General features: G+C 38.2%; 1 pseudogene; it reads left to right on the forward strand.

The window, feature by feature from the left end:
• The first annotated feature begins 1211 nt into the window (after positions 1-1211).
• LOC128095999 (translation machinery-associated protein 7-like) lies at positions 1212-1525 on the forward strand (annotated as a pseudogene).
• Positions 1526-6000: the final 4475 nt, after the last annotated feature.

The following is a 6000-nucleotide window of genomic DNA, read 5'->3' on the forward strand; positions in this document are numbered from 1 at the left end:
TAAAAAGAGAAAAGAAAGAAAGAAAGGAAGGAAGGAAGAAGAAAGAAAGAAGAAAAGAAGAAAGAAAAGAAAAAGTGTTATTTATATGGAAATATGAAAGTTAAAACTTAAGCCTTGTGTCTCCAAGTGTTGTTCTTCAATTAGATTCATTCTATCATTGGATATTATGGGAGCTAGCAACATTGCCTTCATCCTGAACTTTCCGTCCAAGGAACATTGAACCTTTAGATTTCATTAAAGTACCAGGAACATGTCATATAACATCACCATCAAGAAATGCCTGGGGCCTGAAGAGATGGCTCAGCCGTTAGAAGCACATACTCCTCTTGGAGAGGGCCAGAGTTGGATGCCTCACACCAAAGTTCAGTTGCTCAGCAGCACCTGTAACTCCAGCTCCAGGGGGATCCAGTGCCTCTAAGCTCTTCAAGCACCTGCACTCCCGTGAGGAGACACACACACACACACACACACATTTAAAAATAAATCTTTTTAAAAAGTAAAATAAGTAAGTAAGCAAGTAAATAAATAAATAAATAAATAAATAGATGAACTGAGTATAGTGGGAGTTCCTGGAATCTGTACTCCTCAGAGCCTGAGGAGAAAGGTTTGGAATTGAATACTGGAGCCCAGAGCATTGAGGCCTGGCTGAGAACACAGCAAGACCCAGTTCAAATGACGAAAGCACTGTCTCAAAACTCTGGGTTCTTCCCTGATCCCTATAAGACTTAAGAAAGTATGCCACATGGGCAGATGTAAACTCAGAGCTCAGAAATTACAAAATCTGAAATTTATATAAATTATATATTACCAATGCAACTGAAAGATGCCATGGAAGAAGATAGTAAGAATCTTCATTTAAACCATACAAATTTCTTCTCAGTTGAAAGAACTGTAAAAACTCACAATGTGTTAATATCTTATTTATTATATTAAAAACAAAGTTACATAGATAATACAAAAATGCAGGAGATGTCTTCCTGTATGCTGTAAATGTGTGTTGCTCTGATTTGGTTGATAAATAAAATGCTGATTGGCCAGTAGCCAGGCAGGAAGTACAGGCAGGACAAAGAGAGAGGAAAATTCTGGGAACAGGAAGACTGAGTGAGGAGACACTGCCAGCCACCACCATGAGAAGCAAGATATGAAGGCAGAACTGGGAAGAAGTACCAAACCATGTGGTTAAACATAAATAAGAATTATGGGTAGGCACCATGTCAGGCTGCAAAGGTGGCAAAAAGAAACCCCTAAAACAGTTCAAGAAGCAGGCCAAGAAGATGGATGCGGAAGATAAGGCTTTCGAGCAGAAACAAAAAGAGGAGAAGAAACCGAGGAGCTAAAAGCCAAGGCCACAGGCAAGGGATCCCTGGCCACAGGTGGAATTAAGAAATCTGGCAAAAAGTAAGCTGTTCCTCATATCTGAGATGATGGTGACCCTCTTCCATTCCTATTTAAACATCTGGATTCCCTGCCATAACATCTTTGCCACTTACAGCTAGAATCAAGTGGTACCCTGGAGCCTGTTAAACATCTGCATTCCCTACTATAACAACACTGCCAACTATAGTTGAGTAAAGTGTTATCCTGGAGCCTGTTAGCCTGTTGTACATTGTAGTAAACTTTTGTAAATAATAATAATAATAATAATAATAATAATAATAATAATAATAATACAATGGCTCATTGTCTCTAGTGTTCAGCAATTCCTACCTCAGCTGTGAATTTAAAGTAAACCCAGTCCAAAATCTTACTGGAGGTGTTTCATCTTTGTTGTACTCTGAATTCTGTATCACTTTGAATTAATTAAACCAACTCATTAAAAGGCAAAAAAAAAGAATTATGGGTTAATTTAAGTGTAAGAACTAGTCAGTAATAAGCTTGAGCTAATGGCCATACAGTTTGTAAATAACATAAGCCTCTGTGTGTTTACTTGGGTCTGAGTCGCTGCAAGACTGACGGGTGAGAGAGATTTATCCTGACCACTGGCAGGCTGGGACACAGGAAAACTCAGCTACACAAAAATTTATAAAAGTTTCTCTAATCCATACTTTTAAGAGAACATAGAAATAAACACCCCCACTCGTATCCATGTGTCTTCTTAAATGACCCCAAAATGCATCCAGAAATGGAAAAAAAAAATCTTTATTAGAACAATTATAGCTTTTGCTGATTGACTAGCCTTAAGGTCAAGTATAATCCAGAATAAAGGAGGTAGAGGGGTTATTTCTAAAATTGAAAATCATTAAGGGAAATAACAAACAAACAAACAACAACAACAAAAAAACAAGCACAAAGGGATCAGGCTCCAAGTTTAAGCATATTAAAGAAAAGCCATTCTGTGAGTATCTGTAGTAACAAGACTGGATACCTCTGTGGATGGGAAAGTAAGCAGCACAATTTGATAGAATTATAGCCCACATGAGAGGAAATGAATACTTAGGTAAAGTATTTTCTCAGCAACGGACATGAACTTATGGGGTAGATCTCTATAAAAGTTGTTTGACTGAGTAACATTAATGAGCTCAACAGACATCCATCCAGCAACACAGTGACATTAAATGCTAGTCTGCCTCATTCAGAAAGGAAAATCTGAGTTGGTGTGTGTGGAAGGGTGCATATGGAATGCAGCAGTGTTCTCTTTAATCCCGAGTTGTGCCTGCAATGTCATTGACAAGACTTTTCCTGGCAGCTCCACCCCAAGGTCTTGGACACAGGGTGAGTGAAGGAGTATGGACACAGGGTGAGTAGAAGGAAATGGAGTGTGGTGATTAAAAAAAGTGGCATTCCTAAAAATATAGGTTAAACTTGAACTTCAAAGAATACTGTTTTCTTTATATAATACAGTAAAAATCCACCATAATTACATGAAATTCAAAGGAACAAAAATATGTAAACAGAAAGTTAATGAAGTTTTATGATTGATACCTTCCCTTTCCATGGAAATCTGTCAGATGGCACCAGCAGACACATTGATCTCGTTCTATACTCCTGTGAGGTGTTTGTCATTGTTGACCTTTCTTTAGTCCTTCAAATCCTTTCTTCTGGTGGCATCCATGATTCCAGCACCTTCTACTTCTCTGTCCCCATCCCTTCACTATAAACGGACATGAATGATCTTTGTGGAAGGAGAAGAAAACATTTTAAAAGTGATTTGTGGGGGCTGGAGAAAAGGCTCGGTGGTAAGAGCACTGGCTACTCTTCCAGAGGATCCAGGTTCGATTCCCAGCACTCACAAGGTAGCTCATAACTGTCTGTAACTCCAGTTCTAGGGAATCCAACACCCTTTCTAGCCTCCATAGGCACATGGTACACAGAAACACCTGTAGGCAAAACACCCCCACACATAAAATTTTAAAAATTGATGTTCTTAAACTGATTTATGGGAGTGTGGGAGAAAATATGCTCAACATACAATACATACCCATATGGAACTGTCCTCATGCGTTACCATGTACAATGAATACATACAAAGAAAACTGAAAAGTAGAACAAAAACTCATCCATGGTGATGATTGCACTATTTTGTAAAACTAGTAAAAATAATTTATTTGTACATTTAAAACGAATAACTCTAGGGCGTATAAACTATATCAATAAAGCTTTCAAAAATACCTGCCTTCATTTTCCTGCCCTCAATCCCCCAGTTAAGCCAACAACATCTCAGTTGCTCCCTGGAATCACTTCTCCAAGTCACCATTCCCCAGTTCTGTGTTCCTTCCCCCACTACGTTCTTTGCCAAAGACAGGCTCTCACCTGCCTGTCAAATTTTTAATTTACACGAAAAGCAAAGTCAGAATTACCTCATCTGGAACAAAATGTAATGTTTCTTTAGTTTCTTGTATATTTTTTAGAGAAGTTTAAACATCTTGGTTTATTACAATTAAGAATAAGAATAGTTAAAGGTTTGATCTTTATAGCAAAGAAAAACTGAGTTTAAAATCCCAGTTCTGTAAGTATAAGGGAAAATGTTTAGAATATAGTTAGTAAAGTGATGGTTGTATTCTTCTTCAACATGCATAGTTGGCTATGTTTCTGGTAGTAGGCATGATTTCTTTTTTGTTGACCAGATCTTAAGTACAATTAGGGAATTGTTGATTACTGCTAAGGTATGCATGCCACTACTGAATCCTTAGGGTTATTGTGCCAAGCTGATCATTGTTGTGATTAATTATACCCACATTTGAGTGTAGTAGTCCTCATCCCTCATCAAGAAAACTCTTTGAAACAGATGGAGACCATTCAAGAAAACCATAAAGAATCAAAATGCAAAATTGGGGAGCCCAATCTTAGTGAAAACACCTATATGACAACTTACATACCTAAGGCTCAGGGATCATGTCTTCTTCATGGAAGACAAATTGAAAGATTGTGAGAGCCAAAGGAGCAGTTTGCTGTGAGCCTCTGTCTCCTAGGAATCTTAGAAGCCACATCCATACAGTCTTACCAATACTATTGCCTAAATGTGACCTGAACAAGAACAACAATAGACATGTCACAGCAGATGGAGAAAGCCTGTGCAGCCTCAACCCTACAGAAAGAACTGCAGGCTACTAAGGAATACTGAGTGGGAAATAGTCTTCCCCAGTAAAGAGCACACCAACCTATTATTCAATGCTAAATGGTCACCCTGAAAGCACATATACGAATAATTTACAGGCTGAGCAGGTGATACTTAAGAATATATATGTACATACATATATGCATATGTGTGTAAAAACAATTAAGAAATAAAAAAGCTGTGGATTTAAAGAGAGTAAGGAGGGCTAGGTGGAGGGGTTTGGAGAGAGGAATGGAAAGGGGCAAATGATGTAATTATAATCTCAAAAAATAAAACATTCAAATAATCCCAGTTCTTCCCCTGGCTTGCTGTATTGCATTTGATGAAGTACTAAAACCGAGGTCCAAGCCTCAGTTTTCTATTTTCAACTGAGAAACTATAATATTTACCTTAAAAGGCTAAGGATATGCAACTAGACGTGTGAAAGCTACTTCAAACCTTACTGGCACTTCCCAGCTTAGTCTAAAGTTTCTGAATATCAGCTAGCCATGCTGTGCCCTGGATCATAGGTGTATTTGTATTTCATAAAATTAGTACTTAAGTAAATGTCTGACACTTGGTTGATGCCCAGAGAGTAGCCAACGTACCTGCAGTTGTGGAAGCACTATTGCTACACTCACACTCTTTCTATGCTGGTAATAACCATGATTAATGTGTAAATATCTCTAGTCAGTCATTTCAACCACTGTATATGAAGTTTTGCTCATGTGGAAAACAGCTAGAAGGCAAACTCATTCCTGCAACTTTAAATAATTACTTAGAACCTTTGGTTTTCATACCAGTTTCTGACCATGTGAATTTCAATACCCTTTCCAAGCAGCATCCACATGGTACCTGAAGATGCCTCTAAGACCTCCAAGTGTATTACATATAGAAAGCTTTTAGATTAAACCAGACCATCCCAAATCAGGAATTGTTTGTGATGTGATTATAGACAACTGGAATATAATTGCACCTACTATCTTAAACTATGTCCTGGTTATCTTTTATTGTCAATTTGACACAACCTAGAGTCATCTGGAAAGAGGGAACCTCTGTTGAAGAATTGACTCCATCATATACGACTGCGACCTTAGTTAATCATTGAATTGAGAGGGTCTAGCCCACTGTGGGAAGCACCAAACCTACACATATGGGCCTGGGCTACATAGGAAAGCTATCTAAGAAAGAACCAGAGAGCAAGGCAGCAAGCAGTGTTCCTCCATGTTTTCTGTGTCAGTTCCTGCTTGAGTTTCTACCCTGGTGTCCTTCATTGATGAACTGTGACCTGGAAATATAAGCTAAAATAAATCCTTCCTCTCCAAAATGCTATTGGTCATGGTGCTTATCACAGAAATAAAAAGCAAACTAGAATAGATCACCATGTGTATTTACTGAGTCCCACAAAGTACACACAATGTTTTTTAACCCACTGTTGAGTGTGTGCAGCTGTGAACTTCTTAAAT

The sequence above is a fragment of the Peromyscus californicus genome, unplaced genomic scaffold (genome assembly GCF_007827085.1).
Source record: "Peromyscus californicus insignis strain IS unplaced genomic scaffold, ASM782708v3 Scaffold_5__1_contigs__length_169319896, whole genome shotgun sequence".
Classification (NCBI taxonomy): Eukaryota; Metazoa; Chordata; class Mammalia; order Rodentia; family Cricetidae; genus Peromyscus; species Peromyscus californicus.